General features: G+C 38.2%; 1 protein-coding gene across 8 annotated transcripts in view; it reads left to right on the forward strand.

Annotated features, from left to right (window-relative positions):
• The window catches only part of RAF1 (Raf-1 proto-oncogene, serine/threonine kinase), a 70,287-nt gene that overhangs the window by 13,823 nt on the left and 33,583 nt on the right, over positions 1 to 22,881 (forward strand). For 2 of the 8 annotated variants that reach the window (XM_054504580.2, XM_054504581.2), the window contains one exon: positions 20,162 to 20,219. The exons of the other annotated variants lie outside the window; for them this stretch is intronic. The gene's annotated coding sequence lies outside the window, so the exon portion shown is untranslated. The remainder of the gene's footprint in view (positions 1 to 20,161; positions 20,220 to 22,881) is intronic. 8 annotated transcript variants of the gene reach the window in all.

Consider the following 22,881-nt stretch of genomic DNA (forward strand, 5'->3'; position numbering starts at 1 on the left):
AAGTGGCTGCCTTCAGCTCAGGCCATGATCCCAGGGTCCTGGGACTGAGCCCCGCATCGGGCTCCCTGCTCTGAGGGGAGCCTGCTTCTCCCTCTCCATGTGCCTGCATGCGCACGTGCTCTCTTTCTCTCTCTCTCTGTCAAATAAAATATATCGAAAAGAATTTAAAAAGATGCTTGGAGTTTTATGTAATAGATAATTCTCTGAAAAGTGAGCATAGTGGGAAGATATCTAAAATGATTTATTGGCTTTTATTTTAAAGCCTCATTATACAATTAATTAAAGCTGAGTAGAGACACATCTTTGGAATTGTATTATGATCAGAATGGCTATTAGTGGCTTTAAAAATTATGAACTACTTTGTTTCATTATTACCATTTCTCCTGCTTTATATTCCCAATCTATTTTCTAATTTTCTGATTTATCAGAAAGATATTTAAGTGTTAGAATACTTGAATTAGTTTACTGGTTAAAATATAAACTGACATATACTTCAAATACAACTGTGTATCATATAGTGTTAAAAGAACTACTTTTACCTGTATTTTACTTAAAGAGCAGTGAGTTGGGATATTTTATATTTTTCTTACGCATCAAGTCACTGTAAGTTGTACATGGCTTATTTTCTCTCTCTCTCTCTTTTTTTTTTTTTTAAATTTATTTGAGAGAGAGAGAATGAGAGACAGAGAGCATGAGACGGAGGAGGGTCAGAGGGAGAAGCAGACTCCCTGCCGAGCAGGGAGCCCGATGGGGACTCGATGCAGGGACTCCAGGATCATGACCTGAGCCGAAGGCAGTCGCTTAACCAACTGAGCCACCCAGGTGCCCCTCTCTCTCTCTTTTTTTTTTTTAAAGATTATTTACTTATTTGACAGAGAGCGAAAGAGGGAACACAAGCAGGGCAGTGGGAGAGGGAGAAGCAGGCCTCCCGCTGACTAGGGAGCCTGATAGGGGCTCTATCGCAGGACCTAGAGATCATGACCTGAGCCCAAGGCAGTCGCTTAACCAACTGAGCCACCCAGGCGCCCCTCTCTCTTTTTTTTTTTTTTTTTAAGATTATTTACTTATTTATTTGACAGAGAGCAAAAGAGGGAACACAAGCAGGGCAGTGGGAGAGGGAGAAGCAGGCCTCCCGCTGAGTAGGGAGCCTGATAGGGGCTCTTTCGCAGGACCTAGAGATCATGACCTGAGCCGAAGGCAGATGCTTAACCCACTGAGCCACCCAGGGACCCCTAAGTATTTTTTATTTTTTAAATCAGTGTGTTGTAATAGAGCTGGGATTTACAGTCTGAGGATTTGAAAATTTTTTTGTTTTGCTTTTAAATTGTGGCTAAGCCTTTTGAATTTCACATTTTCTTCATCTAAAAAAGAGATAGGAATAGTACCTGCTTTAGCCTAACAATCCTTTGAGGTAATGGAGAGGAGAGCTGAATAAACTGTGAAGCTTGTCAAATTGTAAGTTCTCTTGATTGAAGTAGACTTTTTGAAATCAATCTCAACCATGCAGAATGCATTGCTCTGTTCTCAGAAAGTAGCTTTAAGGTAGATTGCTTAAGAAGTTCTTAAAACCTCATTTTACATCAACATGCTGGCTGCTTTAGGTATGTTTGCTCTACCACTTTAATATTTTTAAGTGAAATGTAAGTATTTGAAGAAGAACTCAAAAATGAGATTTTTCAGAATGTCTTATTCTAGAAGAAAATTTAAAATGTGGATGAAGTATTTACATTGTTTGGGGTGTGTGAGTGTGTTCTCCTCAGAAAGGCAATAGTAAGATTTATTTGGCACATTGGCTTGGCTGAGGTAGGGAGAGGGTAAAACAAAGTCAGCTTTAACCCCGAGTTTGCCCAACTGTTTCTTGACTCTTTTAGGCAGAAGTTTTAGGACTTTGTGATTCTTTTTTTTTTTTTTTTTAAGATTTTATTTATTTATTTGAGATGAGAGAGAGAGAGAGTGAGCATGAGCTGGGGTGGGGGGATGTGCATAGAGGAAGAGGGAGAAGCGGACTCCGCACTGAGCAGAGAGCCCAACTCGCCTCGTGATAATGACCTGATCCAAAGGGGCAGATGCTTAACTGACTGAGCCACCCAGGCGCTCTTTTTGATTCTTGTATGCTCCTGAAAAGCTTCCTGGTTAATCAGGATTGTTAAAATTTTTTCTCACCATGGTTCAAAGGAATCTAATCCCATCTTTCAGGAGAGGAGCTGTGATAAGATAATCATTGAGAAGTGTTCTCTATCTCCAGAAGTTGGTAGAGTAGCATTTCCAGACGAACATTTATGCCTCAGCTTAGGCTTTAATGTGGGAGATGGACCTTGAAGCAGAGGACTCAAATCACTTAAAATTATACCCTAAGTACTGGTAGTTACATTTTCATAATTGTAGTCTTTTCAGATTTGACTTGTCCCGAGGCTACTTAAAAGTACTTTGTTGTTCCCTAATAATCTTGCGCCTTAAACATAGTCTTGTTTTCAAAACATTTTTTATACCATCTGCTAAACTCAAAATGCAAAAACGAGGGCTTTTGAAAAGTTTAGTTTTCTGACTTATGTTTTATTAATCTGGCACGATTTATTGATTTTTGGAAATACCTCTGAATGCAGCAGTTCACTGAAATTATTGTTGGAGCTGGGCCACAGGGTGAGAAGGCTGTGTTGAATGTGTTGAGTTTAAAATTAAAATGCCTTTATCACAACCTGGTGTTCTCCTGGATTATGAGCATCAGAATAAATTATACAAGTGTTTTTTCTAAGATCACTTCTCAACAGTTTATTAGGAATTGTACTAGGAAATAATTTGATTTCTTAAAAATTTTTCACAAACATAGTATGGCCCCTATATTTACTACCCTCTTACTTTGATCCTTAACATGTTTACATATCCAGAGTGTTACCTGCTGTAACCGGTTTCTCAGCTATGTGGTGCTTTGTGTAGATTGGGGCATGAGGATTGTGGGATCAGTTCTCAGAACTCTGCAGACTCTCTGGAAATATAGTACAGCTTTTTGCCTTTGTCAACAGAGCTGAAGAAGGGTGGGGGGCGGTGCGGGTGGTGAGTGGTAGGTACTATACTGTTAATAGCCATTTGATTTCTTGCCTGAGGTCAGAAGTACAATATTATGGAGAGAACTTATACCTTGCCTTACGAACATGTAGATGTTTAAAAAGTTAATCTTATTTCTGGAAAGTGTAAGGAGATGAAAATCACGTTGTCTTCAGAGGTTTCTACTTAGCATATAGTAGAAAACTCATTGGCTATACTGGTGTGTGTTCATGGAAACCCTCAGGAATGTATTCCTGGTTTTATTTTTTTTTAAAGATTTTATTTATTTATTTATTTATTTATTTATTTATTTATTTATTTATTTATTTATTTGAGAGAGAGAGCACAAGAGAGCACGAGCAGTGTGAGGGGCGGGGGAGAAGCAGGCTCTGCTGAGCAGGGAGCCCGATTTGGGGCTCGATCCTGAGACTCTGGGATCATGACCTTAGCTGAAGGCAGATACTTATAACTAGCTGAGCCACCCAGGTGCCCCTGTATTCCTGATTTAAAAAAAATATGAATTTACTGTAAAAGTTAAGTTTTTCTTAACATTCCTATATTTTTTAATTATTCAAGAAGGAGTTTGAGAAATTTATGATGAGTTATAGAAATCAGCTAATTAGCTCCAGCCGATAAAACTGTTGACATTCAACAGTCCCTTGTTTTTATTCACAGAAAAATTGGTTTTATCCCTTTACTAAAATGAAGAAGAATTATTCTTAGGACTCCTGTTATGGCCTATGCTCTTTGAGCCATAGCAAATACAGAGAAAGTAGTGACTGCTATCTGATTATAGAATCATTTGTAAGCATGATGTGAAAATATATCAGCTTCCCCAAATTTTAGCTTTTGCATGTTCTGGGAATTGTTTATGTTTTCTTAATTTTACTGAATGGTTGGTTTTGTGGTTGACAGCATATGTATATGAAGAACATGTTAAATTAACATCCAAGAATCGAAACTATAACTAGCATTGTATGGTTATGCTTAAGAAAGCATTCTTTTTTGGGGACATATACCCAGTATATGTGGGGATTATTGTATTTTCTTTAAGCTGAACTCTTCCCACTCCCACATCTGAAGTCCTTCTCTTTCTAGACATTCTTTTGCATTCTACGTGATCTTCTGCATGTTTAAAAACACAGTTCTGCATTTCTTTAGTAGGGGCACTGTGGTTTAAAATCACTTTTTAATTTCAGTGGTGTGTGTTTAGGACAAATTGGATATGTGTGTAGGTGGAAATGTTTAATTCTGTGTGCCAGAGCAGGTGAACAAATTGGATATATGTGTAGGTGGAAATGTTTAATTCCGTGTACCAGAGCAGGTGAAAAGAATGGTGCTTGGTTTTATTTTTAAAATAAAACAACTGTGAAGAGAAATGCCAAACAACACTAGTAAATCAAACTTTGGAAATAACTCCAGCATTATAGAATTCCATAATGACTTCAGTTGCGTGTTAACAGCTGGTTTTTGTCTCTTTGGAATCTGTATGATGAGCTCTTATATGACTTTAGCTGACTGCCAGTCAACGGTTGTATTGTGCATATTCTACAGTTGCAGAATTCCACAATTGTCAGTGTTGTAGTCTTAAGAGTGTAGCCCCTTAGCATAGTGTGATTCATAAATGACTGCACTGATGATTTGTTAGAACTCAGCACTCACTGGACCCAGTTGCCAGCATTTGTTATTCAGGAAATGTCTTAAGGACCTGCTGCTGTATGCTAGACACTGTTTTTGTTTTTAAAATTTTATTTATTTCAGAGAGCAAGAGAGTGCAAGCATGAGTAGGGGGAGGGGCAGAGGGAGAAGCAGACACCCTGCTGAGCAGGGAGCCTGATGTGGGGCTCCATCCCAGGACCCTGGGATCGTGACCTGAGCCAAAGGCAGATGCTTAGTCAACTGAGCCACCCACGCACCCCTTGGTTGTAGCATTTAAGAATATGCCCAGTAGGCCAGTTTAAGGATATTTCTCTAAATTCCCTCCTTTAATCCCTTGATTTCAGTAATTGCCACCTGTAAACTACTGAAGTAGACCACTTGTTTGTTTCTTTCACATCGCCCCCCCTTCATGGTAATGGTATCCTATATTTTTCTCTGAGGAGCTGTCAACCTTTATTCCCTATTACATAGCCATTCAGTTTTTTTTTTTTTTTAAGATTTATTCATTTGAGAGAGCATGTGCACTTGAGCACTCACAAGTGAGAAAAAGCAGCAGAGGGAGAGAATCTCAAGCAGACTCCCTTCTGAGCCAGATGAGGGCTCATGACCCACGAGATTGTGACCTGAGCTGAAACCAGGAGTTGGATGGACACTTTAACTTACTGAGACACTCAAGTGCCCCACAGCCATTTAGTTTTAATGACATTGACCTCATCTTTAGGTTTAGGGGAGAGTTTGATTAGCTTAAAGCAATCAGTAAAGCCCAGCCATTTGGACATAATGATTTGCTCAGTGACTCTCTGAAGGTCAATGAGATGTGAAGTCATGTTAGGGAGTTCCTCATTCCAGAGAGCTTCCTTGAGAAATGCTATTTACCTCCTAGACTTAGATGAGAATGCCTGTAGCTCTCAGAATCTGCTTGTAGTCACTGATACTTATGGTTTGGGGTGGGGGAGTGCTAGCCTTAGAACAAAACAAACACCAAGGAAGGCAGAGAGAAGAAAGCAGAAGAAACTAGATCTTTAGTGGTATCTTTGGACCGGGCTTTCCTGAAGCCATTCTACTTTTGGTCTTGTTAGTTAAATGACCCAGTAAATTATTTTTATTTATGCAGTTTGAGTTGGGTTTTCTGTTACTTGCAACTCAAACTTTTAAGTAATAGCACCCAGCTTACCCCTAAACCACCTATAATTCACTTCAAATATCTGGGAGCCTGTACTTAGGAAAATCAGGTCAAAGTGTATGCTGCCAGGTGAATTAAATTTGTCAGCAAGTACTGATTGAGCTGTTCATCTATTCATTTATTCAGTTGATGTTTGAGCACCTACTCTGCCAGACCCCATGCTAGGTGAAGGAGCTGAAGATTGGTTCCTGCTCTCGGGGAACTTACAGTTTAGAGGAGTAATAGTTAAGTGTCTTTTTTCTTGAAATAAGCTTCTCCCCACCATTGTTTCAGTTTTCTTTGTTTTAGAATGTGCTGCTCTGTCTCATTTGTATCTCTTTATTGTAATACTTCTACCTTGCAGTAGAGTGTATAGTTTTACTACAGTTAAATAATATGTAATGTATCCCCCACCTCATTTGTTAAGTATAAGGGGTAGATATACTTGAGCTGTTAAAGATTTTATTTATTTATTTGACAGAGAGAGACACAGCGAGAGAGGGAACACAAGCAGGGGGAGTGGGAGAGGGAGAAGCAGGCTTTCCGCGGAGCAGGGAGCCCGATGCGGGTCTGGGATCATGACCCAAGCAGAAGGCAGACGCCCAACGACTGAGCCACCCAGGTGCCCCGTAAAGTTGGATTTCAAACCCAGTACCTTTCCTGCTTAAGTAATTGATAGAAAGTGCTTAGTTTGGTCCCCAGAATGTAGTAAGCAATCAAATTATTGCTGCTGCTGTTCATTTATTTAGCAAATATTTTTTTGAGTGACTGCTCTTCATACTTTTACTTCTTAAGGATAGAAATGTTTTTTCTTAGAACTTTTAGGTGCAAGGAACAGTGTCCTTTTCAAACTAGATTAAATATAGTAGTGAATCTTGTGGGTGCCTACTGGGGTTTGGGGCAAGAAAAGTTGCAGGATGTATGAGAGAGTGGAGTCAGGAAATAGTTCAGAAACCCAGATGGCCACTACGAGTTATTGCAGACCTGCCTTTTTGTTAGGTAACAGCTGTATTGAGATATCATTTACATATCATGCAATTCACCCATTTAAAGTATATAATTGAGTGTTTTTTGGGGATATATTAACAGTTGCCACAACCATTACTACAGTCAAATTTAGAACATTTCCATCACCCCCATAAAGAAACCCCTTAGCTATAACCCTCCAAACCTCTCTATCTCCCCAGCCCTAGACAACTTTCTATCTCTATGTGCTTACCTGTTCTGGACTTTTATATGAATGGAATCACGTATTACGGATTTTTATGATCGACTTATTTCATCATCCATGTTGAGGCATGTATAAGTACTTCATTCTTTTTAATGACTAAGTAATATTGCATCATTTAGATATCCATTCCTCCATTGATTGGGCGTTTTTGCTATTAGGAGTAATGCTGCTAAGGTTCTAATAACCTACAAGTGCAACTTAAAGGCCTGTAATTCCAGTCTGTTGGAAAGAGAGAAGCCTGATGTTTTTTATTGCTCTGGGCAGTCTTTTGGAAGAGAAAAGAATAATTTTTATTGGGTTTTATTTGGAAATATTGAAAGTAACAAGAGGATACTTTTTTTTTTTTTAAAGATTTTTATTTATTTGACAGAGGGAGTGAGAGAGGGAACACCAGCGGGGGAGTGAGAGAGGGAGAAGCAGGCTTCCCACAGAGCAGGGAGCCCAATGTGGGACTCGATCCCAGGACCCTGGGATCATGACCCGAGCCAAAGGCAGATGCCCAACGACTGAGCCACCCAGGCGCCCCTTATAACATAAATGTACTACCTTAACCATTATTGTGTATATAGTTCAGTGACATTAAGTGCATACACACTCTGCAACCATCCACCACTATCTCCAGACCTTCTTTATCATCCCAGACTGAAACTCCACACTCATTGAACTCCCCAGTACTACCTCCCCTTGCTGCCCCTGGCAACTACAATTCTACTTTCTGTTTCTATGAATTTGACTAGGTATGTAATGTAAGTGGAGTCATACAATATCTGTTTATTTTTATTTTTATTTTTATTATTTATTTTTTAAGTAAGCTTTAAATCCAATGTGGGGTTTGAACTCATGACCCTGAGATCAAGAGTTGCATGTATTAGTACTTCATTTCTTTTTTTTTTTTTTTTTAAAGATTTTATTTATTTACTTGCGAGAGAGAGAATGAGAGGCAGAGAGCACGAGAGGGAAGAGGGTCAGAGGGAGAAGCAGACTCCCCACTGAGCAGGGAGCCCGATGCGGGACTCGATCCCGGGACTCCAGGATCATGACCTGAGCCGAAGGCAGTCGCTTAACCGACTGAGCCACCCAGGCGCCCCACTTCATTTCTTTTTTATGACTAAGTAATATCCTATTATTTGGATGTACTACATTTTATTCATTTATGGGTCTTGTGAACACTTGAATTGTTTTTTGTTTTGTTTTGAACACTTGAATTGTTTCCAGCTTTTGGCTATTAGAATTAATGCTGCTGTGAACATGGGGGTATGTATATTTTGCTTTTAGTTCTTATGGTTCTATCCAGAAGTAGACTTCCTGAATCATAGAGTAATTCTATTTTTAATTTTTTGAGGAACTGCCGTACTGTTTTCCTTGGTGGCCGCACCATTTTACATTCCTACCAGCAGTGCTGCGAGAGGGTTCCAATTTCTCCACATCCTTGTCAACACTTCTTTTTGTCTTTCTGGGTAATAGCTGTTCTAATAGGTGTGAAGTGGTATTTTGTGGTTTTGATTTGCATTTCCCTGATTAGTGATCTTTTTGTGTTCTTTTTGGCTGTTTCTGTATCTTCTTTGACAAAATGTCTATTCAGATTCTTTGCCTAATTTTTAAATTTGGTTGTCTTTTAAATTACTGAGTTGTAGGAATTCTATATTTGATAGAATATTCATATTGTATATGCAAATCCCTTGTCAGATATATTATTTGCAAATATTTTCTCCCATTCTGTGGGTTGTCTTTCACTTTCTTTATGGTGTCTTTTGAAGCACAAAAGTTTTTAATTTTGATGAAGTCCAATTTATTTATTTTTTCTTTTGTTGCTTGTGCTTTTGGTGTTGTATCTTAAGAAGCCACTGCGAAATCCAAGATCATGAATTTATTCCTGTCTTTTCTCCTATGTGTTTTATAGTTTCAGAGTTTTAGCTCTTACATTTAGGTCTTGAACCATTGGGTTAATTTTTGTATATGCTGTGGAGTAGGGGCCCACCTTTATTCTTCTGCAGGTGGATATCCAGTTGCTGCGACCATTGAATTATTTGGCACCTTTCTCAGTTCTATTCCACTTATCTGTATGTCTATTCTATGCCAGTACCACACGGTCTTGATTATGGTAGCTTTGTAATAAGTTGTGAAATTGAAGTGTGAGTCCTTCAGCTTTGTTCTTCTTTTTCAAGATTGTTTTGGCTATCCTGGATCCCTTGAGTTTCCATTTGAATTTTAGGGTTAGCTTGTCGATTTTTATGAAGAAGCGTATTCTGGTAGGAATTGTGTTGAATCTATAGATAAGTTTAGAGAATACTGCCATCTCAACAGTAAACTGGCTCTTACTGTTTTGAACCTACATGGACCAACATTCTTATCTTTTAGCTCCTGAGTTTACACGTTTTCTTTTTTTAAATTATTATTTTTTTATATATATATATATTTTTAAAGATTTTATTTATTTATTTGACAGAGAGAGACACTGTGAGAGAGGGAACACAAGCAGGGGGAGTGGGAGAGGTTTGAGAAGCAGGCCTCCCGCGGAGCAGGGAGCCCGATGCGGGGCTCGATCCCAGGACCCTGGGATCAGGACCAGAGCCGAAGGCAGACACCTAATGACTGAGCACCCGGGTGCCCGAGTTTACATGTTTTCAATTCAGAGGACCATTCTGTCTAGTCTCTGAATTTCATATCAAGTCCCCAGCTTGGATCCTTGCTACATTCAGTTGTAGTGGGGCCTAGAGGGACAGGATCATGAATATGAATGAGGAAATGTTGCTGCTCTGGGTTTATTCCTGTGGGTGAAGGAAGGAAGTTCTCAAAAGAGGAGTGTAGGTTTGAGAAACAACATAGAGTTGTCCAGCACACTTTTCACTAATGAAGGCAGTAATTCAGGGTAGAAAGGCTGTGGAAAGTATAGTGGAATAGAACCTTGCGGTACATCCATGGTTGAGGCAGGAGGAAGAATAGAAGCCAGTAAAGCAGATAGCTCTTCAGAGATACAATTGGAGACAGAAGAAACCCCTGGAAGTGCAGTATAATGGAAGTCTGTCTGTCTGTCTCTGTCTTTAAATTTTCTTTTTTTCTTTATTGAAGTATAGTTGACACACAATGTTACATTATTTTCTGATGTACAACATAGTGATTATATGTCATGCTATGTTCACCACAAGGGTAGCTACCATCTGTCACCATACAATGATACTATAATACCATTGACTATATTCCCTATGCTATACCTTTTATCCTCGTGACTTACTCATTCCATAACTGGAATGAAAGGCTCTTCAGGAAGAAGGCAGAAGAAGGAGCATTAGGCTGAGAAAAGCTCTAGATTTGATTGCTAGGATTTTATTGATGATCAGACTTGCTTAAAAGCCTGACAGATAAGTAATGGCAAAGTACAAGCTCATGTATTTAAAGAATGTATTGCCTGTTTTAGACAAAGATGTTCGATATAACCATCAGAGAAATGCACATCTAAACCACAGAAAGAGGGCGCCTGGGTGGCTCAGTCATTAAGCATCTGCCTTCGGCTCAAGTCATGATTCCAGGGTCCTAGGATCAAGTCCCATATCGGGCTCCCTGCTCAGGGGGACTCTGCTTCTCCCTCTCCCTCTGCGCCCCACCACCCTGGCTGGTGCGCACTCGCACTCTCTTTCCCTCCCTCTCTCACTCTCTCTCAAGTGAATAAATAAAATCTTAATCTCATTGTGGGTTTTTTTTTTTTTATCACCTCACAGCCATCAGAATGGCTGTTATCAAAAAGACATGAATTAACAAGTGTAGGGTGAGGATGTGGAGAAAAGGGAGCCCTCATACTTTGTTGGTGGGAATGTAAATTGGTGGGAATGGAAAATAGTATGGAGGTTCTTTAAAAAATTAAAGATAGAACTACCAAATGATTCAGCAATACCACTTCTGGGTATTTATCCGAAGAAAATGAAAACACTAATTTGGAAAGACATGCAGGGCACCTGGGTGGCTCAGTCATTAAGTGTCTGCCTTTGGCTTAGGTCCTGATTGGGATCGAGCCCCGCATTGGGCTCCCTGCTCCGTGGGAAGCCTGCTTCTCCCTCTCCCACTCCCCCTGCTTGTGTTCCCTCTCTCACTGTGTGTGTCTCTCTCTCTCAAATAAATAAAAAATCTTAAAAAAAAAAAATGACATGCACCCTTATGTTCATTGCAGCATTGTTTACACAATAGCCAAGATAATGGAAGCAACCTGAGTGTCCATCAGCAGATGAATAGATAAGGAAGATGTGGCATGTGCATGTGCACTCACACACAGAGGTATTATATTACACAGCCATAAAAAGGAATGAAATCTTGCCATTCATGACAACATGGATGGACCTAGGGGGTGTTAAGTAAAATAGGTCGGGCAGAGAAAGACAGATACCATATGATTTCACTTACATGTGGAATATAAAAAGCAAAACAAATGAACAAACGAAACAACAGAAATAGATTCATAGATATAAAGAACAAACTGATGGTTTCTGGAGGGAAGGGGAGTGGGGGAATGGACCAAATAGATGAAGGGGATTAAGAGGTACAAACTTTCAGTTATAAATAAGATATGGGATGTAATGTATAGCATAGAGAATATAGTTAGTAATACTGTAAAAACTATGAATGGTGACAGACTGTAAGTAGTCTTATACAGTGATCATTTCCTAATGTATATAAATAATGAATTACTATGTTGTATACCTGAAATTAATATTGTATGTCAAATATACTTCAATAAACAAAATATATTGCCTTTGCTAGACTAGTGTTTCACCAACTTTATTTACATACTACCTTCCTTTTACTAGAACAGAGAATCATCTATTGTATTACTTGTTTAATATTTTAAATAGCTCATGTTTAAAATTAAGTACATTTATAGTACATTTATTTTTTAAAGGAAACTTTAAAACACTACCATATATAGAAAACCAATATAGGCATTCCTGCCACAATGTGATAAATGTTCCTGAAAATACATACATTTTGTCAAATTGATTTATACACCAAAAATAACAGGGCTTGTAGGTAAAATGAGGACAGACCACCTAAATCTATTCAATTTAAGACTCCTAATATAAATGTAAATTCTAACATAAATATTAGCATAGTTCAAAATACAGTTTAAATTCTTTTTTTCTTTAAGATTTTATTTATTTATTTGACAGAGACACAGTGAGAGAGGGAACACAAGCAGGGGGAGTGGGAGAGGGAGAAGCAGCCTTCCCGCCAAGCAGGGAGCCCGATGCAGGGAGCCCGATGTGGGGCTCTATCCCAGGATCCTGGGACCATGAGAGCCGAAGGCAGACGCTTAACGACTGAGCCACCCAGGCACCCCGCGACAGTTTAAATTCTTAATAAATATATACCATAGTAAATATAGAACTTTAACTTTTTTTTTTTTAAGAACTTTGAATCACAGAGTTTAGGGCTGAATGATAACATCATCCTGAATGCAGAGGCAAAGCAGGTACAAGTTTCTTTGCTGGAGATGTAGTGATGTATTGAGGGTGAATGGATGTGACTCAGTATCACATGTTGATTTCTTTTTTGCAAAAATGGGGAGAACCATGTTAAAAGCACTTTTCAAAATACATAGTCAAAATGAACCCAGAAGAAGTTGCTAGGAGAATAGGAATAATCACATGTAGTACTAGATTCCTTTGCTGCTGTTTTAACGAAACAATAGTATTGATTTTTAGTTAGATATTATGGTCAGTGGCTTTGAGTTGGAAATCTTTTTTTTTTTAATTCTTTTTTATTAAAAAAAATTAGGAAGTGCTAAAGAAGTATTAAAGATACCAAACAAACTTTTTCCTTACCATGATCTTTATGGGGTGTTATTTTATGTCATGTCCACAAGTTTCCTAAAATCATTTTATAAACCATGAGTAATATATATATAATATATAATATCCCATGCTTTGGGAAACCCTATGCTGTTAAGACCCTTTTATTCATGTTGTTCAACTACCTAGAGTTTCTCAAGACCCAGGTCTCACTACCTCCTCTACAAGAGTCTACTTAAAGGGATATAGGATCATGTAAAACTTTAAAAATGTGAACTTTCCCCTACTTTTTCTCTCTCAATTCTCTGAAGAAAAGAAAAAGCCATTGTGTGGATGATTGCTGGTGGTGGTAGTTTGAGGTTGCTAATCATGTAATTATGGCTTTTTTTTTTTTTTTAAGATTTTATTTATTTGAGAGAGTGAGCATGAGTCGGGGGGTGGCGCAGAGGGAGAGGGAGAAACAGATCCCCGTTGAGCAGGGAGCCTGATGTGGGGCTACATCCCAGGACCCTGAGATCATGACCTGAGCTGAAGGCAGATGCTTAACCGACTAAACTACCCAGGCACTCCGTAATTATGGCTTCTTGTCCCTGATGCACAATTGTTATCTAGGGATTTCCCTCCGCTGGCCTCTTGGGGATTCCATTTGCTTTCCTGTGTGGATGCCATTTCCTAGATCTCAACCTTTTCTCTTTTGTTGATTTACTGTTACTCATCTAACAAATTCCTTGCGAAAAGGATCATGAAGAATAAACATTTTGTAATTTTGAATGTCTGAAAATAGCTCTCTTCTACCTTTATTGATAGTTTGGCTGATTATTCTAAGTTGGAGATAATTTTTCTTTAGAATTTAGAGGCTTTGCTACATTGTGTCTTCCAGTGTTGGGAAATTTGAAGCTATTCTTTTTTTCGTTTTTAAAAAGATTTTAGGGCGCCTTGTGGCTCAGTCAGTTAAGTGTCTGCCTTCAGCTCAGGTCAGGATCCCAGGGTCCTGGGGTTGAGTCCCAGATCAGGCTCCCGGCTTGTTGGGGAGTCGGTTTCTCCCTCTTTCTCTCACGCACACTCTTTCTCTCCCTTGCAAAAGTAAATAAAATCTTTAAAAAAATAAATAAAAGACTTTATTTTTAAGTAATCTCTACACCCAACATGCGGCTTGAACCCACGACCCCAAGATCAAGAGTCTGACTGAGCCAGTCAGGCTCCCCTGAAGCCATTCTTATTCCTGATCCTTTGTATTTTTTCTTTGGAAGTTTATAGGATCTTCTGGTCTTCCATTGTAAAATTTAATGTGCTAGGCATTTGATGGGCTCTCTTCTGATAACTCCAGTTAATCTGAGAGTCATTTAGTTGTGGTTTTTTTCTCTGTGTGTTTTGGTCTTTATCATCCATGTTAGAGGCTTTCCTGAAATGTCTGGTAATCCTTAGCAATCTGTATTTTTATTTTTAAAAGGATAGGATTAAACAGCTGATTGGAATCTTTGAGCGCAGTAGGTTAGGCTTGTGTCTTTGAATTTCAGTGTAAGGCAGGGGAACTCATGTCAGTTTCATTGGGCCTGGTTGCCCAGCTATGGAAGAAACTGTTGGTCTCTGCATTCAGTTAGCATTGTTTTCAGAATGGCATGAATGCTTTCACCTGTACCTGGCATCTCCCACTCTAGAGACCTTCCATTTTACCTTTTACAGGAATAAACCCGTCTTATTAGAAGGGATTCAGAGAACTCTTTGGGGACTAGGTTATTATTGAGTTCAACTTTTCTTTGAATGAGTATAAAAAACACAAAATAATCTCACTCAATACTTAACCTGCTGATGGAAAGCTGACCTAGTATGAAATTCTTACAAATATTTCACCTACTGATGTTGGCTTTATCAATCTGTATCTTTACCCTTTCTAAACCTTTAGAAGCTTTTGTCACGTGCTCGCTTCGGCAGCTCATATGCTAGAAGCTTTTGTTACTTCTAAGAAGTTGAAGTAGCATCACAACCCTCCTTTTCCGGGTTAAACCTCCCCCACCAAAAAAAAAAAAAAGATCAGAAAAAATAGATAGTGGCCAATCACTTCAGAAAATAAACTTAGCTTAAAAACAAAGTCACTCAAGGCCAGTTTTAAAATATTAAAAATATGAAAGTAGCAGCACTCTTACATAATTCTTTTTTACTTAGTAATTCCATTCCTAGGGTGTTAGGCAAAATACCTATATATCTGAAGGTGTTTATTTCAAGTTGTCGGTTAGGACAAATAGAGTACGTTATTATTTGTAAGAGGGGTTCTGATTTCAGAGATTCTAAATTTGAAAAAATTTGTGACTTAAAAATAGTAAGAATTACAGCCAACACAATGGAGTATCATTACAGAAATGATTATCAAATATTTAAAATTAAATTGGAAAGAGAATAATGTAGCACAGCATTTGGATCAAAAATGCAATTGTGCATATATATGGACAAGGATTAAGGCCATTACTAGCTCCAAGGCACCATTGCTAAATAGCAAAAGGTCCATAGCTCAGATAGCAGGGCTGCCTCCTTCGTATGAATTAGGAGAATCCCCTTCCTCTAGGCTGATGCTGAGTACCAGGCACATTGCTTAGCAAGTGAAGCATGGCTGAATTTCTGCGCTCTCTGATTTCCTATGCTGGGTATCCTTGTGTAAGGCAGAAGCTATAACTATCATTTACTATATGTAAGGCACACTGTTAAGTGCTTTACAAAGATTGGACAATTTTCATATCTCAGTGAAGTGTTATCTGCCTTTACAGTTAATTCTTCAGCTCAGGCATCTTCTGAACTCCATAATTATGAACCTACTGCTTGTGTAGTTAATTTGCAATATAGCAGCTGGAGTAGTCCTTTTAACACCTAAGACAGATTGTGTGTCTTCTCTGCTCAGAACCTTTCAATGGCTTTCCATTTCACTTAGTAAAAGGTAAAGTCCTTACAGTGAACTATAAGGCAGTATGTTATCTGCATTGCCCCCCCTCCCCTCAACTGTACTTTGACTTCACTGAATTTTGTGATATCTTTGCTGTTCTTTGTGCACAGAATTTAGGGTTTTCTCTGGCTGTTCCTTGTGCCTTGAATATTCTTCTAGCTATCTGCAAATCAAACTCCCTGACTTCCAAGTCTTGGCTCAGCTGTACCTCCTCATTGAGGCCTACTCTGACCATTATAAATTGCAGCTTGCCTCTATGCCCTAGCAGTGATAACCCACTGTCATCTTACCTAATTTATTTTACTGTGTGTCTCTCTGCTGGAAGATGTACTTCTAATACCAGGGTCTTTGTCTCTCATTCACTGAGGTAACCTAAGCAACTAGAGCAGCACCTGGTACATAGTGGGTGTTCAGTAATGTTTATTGCATTGAATGATTGAGTGAAAACGGTGTGGGAGAAGTTAAGCATTTTGGCAAAAGTCCACACAGCTAATAAAAGGTGGAGGTAGATTTTGAACTGATATTTATGTGTTTTGTTTCTACTATTAGAAGATAATATCCAAAGAATGTGTTAGGATGAGTAAGATTATGAATAACTTTTTTCTTTTATCCTCCCTCCCCAAATTTAATTTTTATTATGTCCTATTTTAAATAAAAGCATAATTAAAAAATAAGTTACCAGAGTAGAAGGAAAAAGCCAGCTATCAGGAAGCTAGAGCAGGCAGCCACAAGGTTGAAATCTGGCACTGCATCTGAGGAAGAGCTTGTCTTACAAATGCACTGATCTTATCTGCCTTAAGAATAAAGAATGATGGTGTGATAAAGTCCTGGTAAAAGTTGTGAGTGCTTTTGATCTTAGATATTTTTTGAGTACTCTTGGCACTCTGTGTAACCTTGGACAATTTCATTTAACCTTTTTGGTCCTTCAAAATCAGGATAATAAGTCTCTCTCAGAGTTGTTGGGAGGATTAATGATATGGTATGTAAAGAACTGATACTTATTACGTACATATTGAAATGTAAAGAGCTACATATTATTATACATAATGTAGGTTCTTAATAGTGTACACACTGAAATGTAAAGAACTCAATAGCTATTAGCCAGTATCATCATTATCTTTATTGCTGCTGCTTATTTGGTACAGAATTTTTAGAAATTTTAGAAATATTTGATGTATCTTGTTACTTAGTGAGTTTTGGCACGTGGCAAAGTAGAGAGCAAACTAATACTGTTATTATTCAGATAGCTATAACAGGCTTTGCTAAATATATGTATTTTTCATGGATGCTTGTTTTTTGTTCTAATTTTATGTTATATCTTACAAATAACCATTGTTTTCTTAACAATTTACATAAATTTTAGATTCTATAACTACCATCCATTGGTTTTGAAGTCTTGGTTGAGTAACTTTTGTGGGTCAGGTGTCCTACAAAGTTCTGGGAGAATGAAGAAGGCATGCACTCTATCCTTAAGGAGCTTACAGGTAGTCAGGGAGGCAGACATGTAAATAAGTGTAATAAAAGGTGGAAAGTGCTGTTAATATATATTTAAATAATATGACTATGAAAAAAAGTACGGAGTAGTAAATTCTTTATGATTAGGGAGCAAAGAAGGGAGGCTTTATGAGGGAGAATTTCAGGTGCTTTGCCTAAAGAACATTATGGACCCAAAGCCTCAGTAGAGGCATACAAAATTCTACTGAGCGGATGCCCTCAAAGAAAGACTTCTGGAAACCAACTTTGTACATTTTAAGGTTTTCATACTGTACAAGGGCTGCAGTCCCTGAAACAATTCAGAAGAGACTTTTTTTTTTTAATTGCAAGATTGTAAATAAGTATAATCTTTGTTGTATGTGCTTTGGAGAAGGATTTAAATTAGGGAAGGCATCTACAGTAAATTCAGTGAAATAGTTAACACCACCCTCTGGTATCTTCTTTGAAAGCTGAAAAGAACATCATCTCAGCAGGCAGGAAATGGAAGGCCTCATGGCAACAAAGATCATTATAAGAAGTGATAAATGAGAAAGTAGAAGAAGGGCTATTTTTAGAGAGAGATGAATATTAGAAATTCAATAATTAATTTAGTAAATAAGACTATATAGTGTAAGAACCATGGATATATACCATTTCCATGCCTTCAAAATGGCATATTATTGGGGTGCCTGAGTGGCTCAGTTGGTTAAGTGCCTGACTCTTGGTTTCCACTCAGATCATGATCTCAGGGTTGTGAAATTGAGCCCCACATTGGGCTCCACACTGGGCGTGGAGCCTGCTTGGAATTCTCTTTCCCCCTGCCCCTCCCCCTCCCCCAAATGGCATATTAAAAGTTAGTCAGCCATGTAACCCAGTCAGCATTGGAGAATGGTCTCAGATTGCTGTCAGTGTATCCATTAGTTTATATCCATTAAAGTACTTTGCCACATGCCAAAACTTCACAGTAAATTTGAATGATAAATAAAGTCACAAAATAACTAAAACTGAGAAAAGAATGAAAATTTAATATAGTGAGTTTTTTGAGTACACATAGCAATGAAGTATATGAAAACAGGAAGAATTACATGAAGTAGGAGAGCTGACTATTTCTAAATGTAAGGTAGAATTAGCATACACAGAGTTCATTGGGAGGGATAAGAAAGACACTTTAGGACTATATGGATCCTTTAAAAAAGTGATCATTCAAGGGTAAGAAGGTGTATTTTATATGGGTTAATGCATTTGGAGAAATCGATGTAAGGTGGTCTAGGGATTCTGGGCTTTCAAACTTAGTGGTCCACACTAAACAGTACTTAAAAAAAAAAAAAAAGATTAAAGTAATCACTACACCCCATGTGGGGCTTGAATTCACGACCCCGAGGTCAGGAATTGCCTGCTCCTCTGGCTGAGCCAGCCAGGCACCTCAAAATGTACATTTTTATAATGTATGTGTATCTGAATCAAAGACTTCTCAAAATAATACTTATCTGTACGATGTGTGATACATTCTGTTCTATCTTATTTTTGAAGAAAGCTGGTCATAACTCACCAAAATGATTTCCTGACAACTGAAGGAAAATACCCCATAGTTTGAAAAAAGTACTGAGTTACACTCTAGGAAAGAAAGAGACTTCAGCTTTTTAAGTCTCTTCTCTGAAGAATCTGGCTATTAAGGTACTGATTCTTGGGGGCGTCTGGCTGGCTCAGTAAGTAGAGCATCTGACTCCTGATCTCGGGGTTGTGGGTTCGAGCCCCACGTTGGGTGTAGAGATTACTTAAAAATAAAAAGTCTTTAAAAAGTACTGATTCTGTCCCTTTTTGAAACCATATTGGTGCTATTTTAGTTATACCACAAAAAGGGCTCAGGCTGTTTCACCAAACAAATGTTTAAGGTCAGGGAACTTTTGTGATAAAAAAAGCTACTATTTTGTCCATATGAAGAGAGTTATCTAAAAAAACTTTTTTTTTTTATCATTGGACAGAAATGAGCTTTTAAAATTAGATTCCATATAAACTCTTTGTTACCAAAGTTATCTTCAAATGGTGTACTTAATACTCTTAAACAATATACTTTTATGTAAGAGTTGAAAAGTTTGCATAAATACCAAGAAATACATTGTGAACAGTTTTAATTAATTTTTTTTTTTTGATGTTTACTTTTGACACTACACAACATGTATAGTCCTTTATTTTCTTAAGTTTGTTTTGGAGAGGGACAGAGAGAGAGAATCTCCAGCAGACTCCCTGCTGAGTGAGGAGCCTGATGTGGGGCTTGATCCCATGACCCCAAGATCATGATCCGAGCCAAAATCAAGAGTCAGATGCTCAACCAACTGAGCCACCCAGGTGCCCTTATAGTCCTTTAAAGTGTTTAAAAAATTTATTGCTGACAGATAACGTGACATTGGCCTCATTCTGACATTATGGAAAACAGTTTACCATTTTAGCAGTGAAACCCAGTAGTTTTTTTTGCCCCTTAAATGTAAAAGTGTATAAAATACTCCCTATGTAAAACTTAGAAGTTTTCTTTTTAAAAAGCTTTCCCAGGGGGCGCCTGGGTGGCTCAGTCGTTAAGTGTCTGCTGTCGGCTCAGGTCATGATCCCAGGGTCCTGGGATCAAGCCCACATCGGGCTCCCTGCTCAGCGGGAAGCCTGCTTCTCCCTCTCCCACTCCCCCTGCTTGTGTTCCCTCTCTCGCTGTGTCTCTCTCTGTCAAATAAATAAAATCTTTAAAAAAAAAAAAAGCTTTCTCAGGCAAAACAAAGTAGGATTTTTCATAACTTTTCATAGTGTTTTTCGTAGATAAAAATGTCTGGTTAAATATTCTTCATTTTTAAAATTTTTAAATTTTTAATTGAAGTGTAACTGACATAAGAATGTTTTAGTTTCAGGTGTACAGCACAGTGAATGGACATTTATATACATTACAAAATGTTTACCATGGTAAGTGTAGTTACCACCTCTCACCAAAGTTAATATAATATTATTGACTATATTTCCTAGTGTTGTACTTTTCTTTCCTGTGACTTATTTTATAACGAAGTTTTTAACCTCTTAATGCCCTTCACCTATTTGGCCCATTCTACCACTCCCCTCCCCTCTGGAAACCACCAGTTTGTTTTCTGTATATAGAATCTGTTTCTGTTTTTGTTTTGTTTTTTAGATTCCATATTTAAGTGAAATCGTACAGTATTAGTCTTTCTCTGACTTACCTCATTTAACCTAATACCCTTGAGGTCCATCCATGCGTCCATGTTGTCACAAATGGCAAGATCTCTTTTTTTTATGGCTGAGTAGTCGTGTGTGTGTGTGTGTGCGCGTGTGCGTGTACCCACACCACATTTTCTTTATCCTTTCATCTTCTGTGGACACTTGGGTTGCTTTCGTATCTTGGCTGTTGTAAATGCAGTGAATATAGGGGTGCGTTTATCTTTTCAAATTAGCACTTTTGTTTTCTTTGGATAAATGCCCAGAAGTGGAATTACTGGATCATGTGGATCATCATCTGATTTTACTGTGTTGAGGAACTTCCATACTGTTTCCATAGTGGCTGCACCAGTTTACATTCCCACCAACAGTGCACAAGGGTTCTCTTTTCTTCATAGTCTCACCAACACTTGCTATTATATATATATATATACACATATGTGTGTATATATATGGTTTTTTATATGTACACCAGCCATTCTGACAGGTTTGAGGTGATAATCTCACTGTGGTTGTGATTTGCGTTTCTCTGGTGATTAGTGATGTTGACCATCTTTTCATGTGTCCATTGGCTGTTCATGTGTCCATTGGCTGTATGGTGTTTTTTTGTTTTTGCCTTTTTTTTTTTTTTTTTTTTTTTTAAGAAGTGTCTTCAGGTCCTCTGCTCATCTTTTAATCAGATTGTTTGGGTGTTTTTTTGCTGTTGAGTTCTATGAGTTTTTTTTTTTTTTTTAAGATTTTATTTATTTATTAGAGAGACAGCCAGAGAGGGAATACAAGCAGGGGGAGTGGGAGAGGGAGAAGCAGGCCTCCTGGTGAGCAGGGAGCCGGATGTGGGGCTCGATCCCAGGATCACAACCCGAGGCTAAGGCAGATGCCCAATGACTGAGCTGCCCAGGCGCCCCATGAGTTCTTTATGTATTTTGGATATTGACCCCCTATTGGATATATTGTTTGCAAATATCTTCTCCCATTTAGTAGTTTGCCTTTTCATTTTGTTGGTATTTTCCTTGGCTATGCAAAAACATGTTAGTTTGATATGACCCTATTGTTTATTTTTTGCTTTTGTTGCCCTTGCCTGAGGAGACAGATCCAAAAAATATTGCTAAGACCAATGTCCAAAAATCTACTGCATATGTTTTCTTTTAGAAGTTCTGTAGTTTCAGGGCTTGTATTCAGGTCTTTAATCCAATTTGAGTTTTTGTGTGTATGTGTGCATGTGGTAAAAGAAAGTTACTTCACTCTTCTGCATATAGCTGTCCAGTTTTCCCAGCACTATGAGGAGACTGTCTTTTCACTATTGTATATTCTTGCTTCTTTTGTTGTAGATTAATTGCCAGTATAAGTGTGGGTTTATTTCTGGGCGTTCTGTTCTGTTCCATTGTAAAGAGAGAGAGAGAGTGCGTGTGTGTGTGTGTGTTGTGCCAGTGCCATACAGTTTTGATTATTATACCTTTGTAGTATAGTTTGGAATCTAGGATTGTGATCCTTCTAGGTTTGTGATCCTTCCAGCCTTTTCTTTCTCAAGATTGCTTTGGCTATTTGGAATCTTTTGTGGTTTCATATAAATTGTAGGATTATTTGTTCTGGTTCTGTGAAAAATCCTATTGATACTTTGTTAGGAATTGCACTGAATCTGTAGATTGCTTTGGGTAATATGGGCATTTTAACAATATTCTTCCAATCTATGAGCATGGTGTATTTTTTCATTTATTAATTGTCTTCATTTTCTTTCTTCAGTGTCTTAATAGTTTTCAGAGTACAGGTCTTTCACCCCTTGATTAAATTTATTTCTAGGTATTATATTCTTTTTTTTTTTTTTTAAAGATTTTTATTTATTTATTTGACAGAGAGAGACACAGCGAGAGAGGAGCACAAGTGGGGGAGTGGGAGAGGGAGAAGCAGGCTCCCTGCAGAGCAGGGAGCCCGATGCGGGACTCAATCCCAGGACCCTGGGATCATGACCTGAGCTCAAGGCAGTCGCTTAACCAACTGAGCCACCCAGGCGCCCCTCTAGGTATTATATTCTTAAAATCATTTTTAAAAACGATTTACAGAATTAGGGTGCGCATGAGCAGAAAGAGAGGGAGAGAATCTCCGAGCATGGAGACAATCGCTCAGCATGGAGCCTGATGCAGGGCTCAATCCCATGGCCCTGAAACCATGACCTGAGCCAAAACCAAGAGTTGGATGCTCAACCAACTGAACCACCCAGGTGCACCTCTGGGTATTTTCTTTTTAATGCAGTTGTAAATGGGATTATTTTCCTAATTTCTCTTTCTGCTAGCTTGCTTTACTGAATTCATTCTAAATTTTTTTTTTTGGGTGGTCTTTAGGGTTTTCTATATATAGATAGTATCATGTCATTTGCAAATAGTGACAATTTTACTTCTTTAGC

This window comes from Mirounga angustirostris, unplaced genomic scaffold (genome assembly GCF_029215605.1).
Source record: "Mirounga angustirostris isolate CCGP_5_RB_7025 unplaced genomic scaffold, mMirAng1.0.hap1 SCAF_1, whole genome shotgun sequence".
NCBI lineage: Eukaryota > Metazoa > Chordata > Mammalia > Carnivora > Phocidae > Mirounga > Mirounga angustirostris.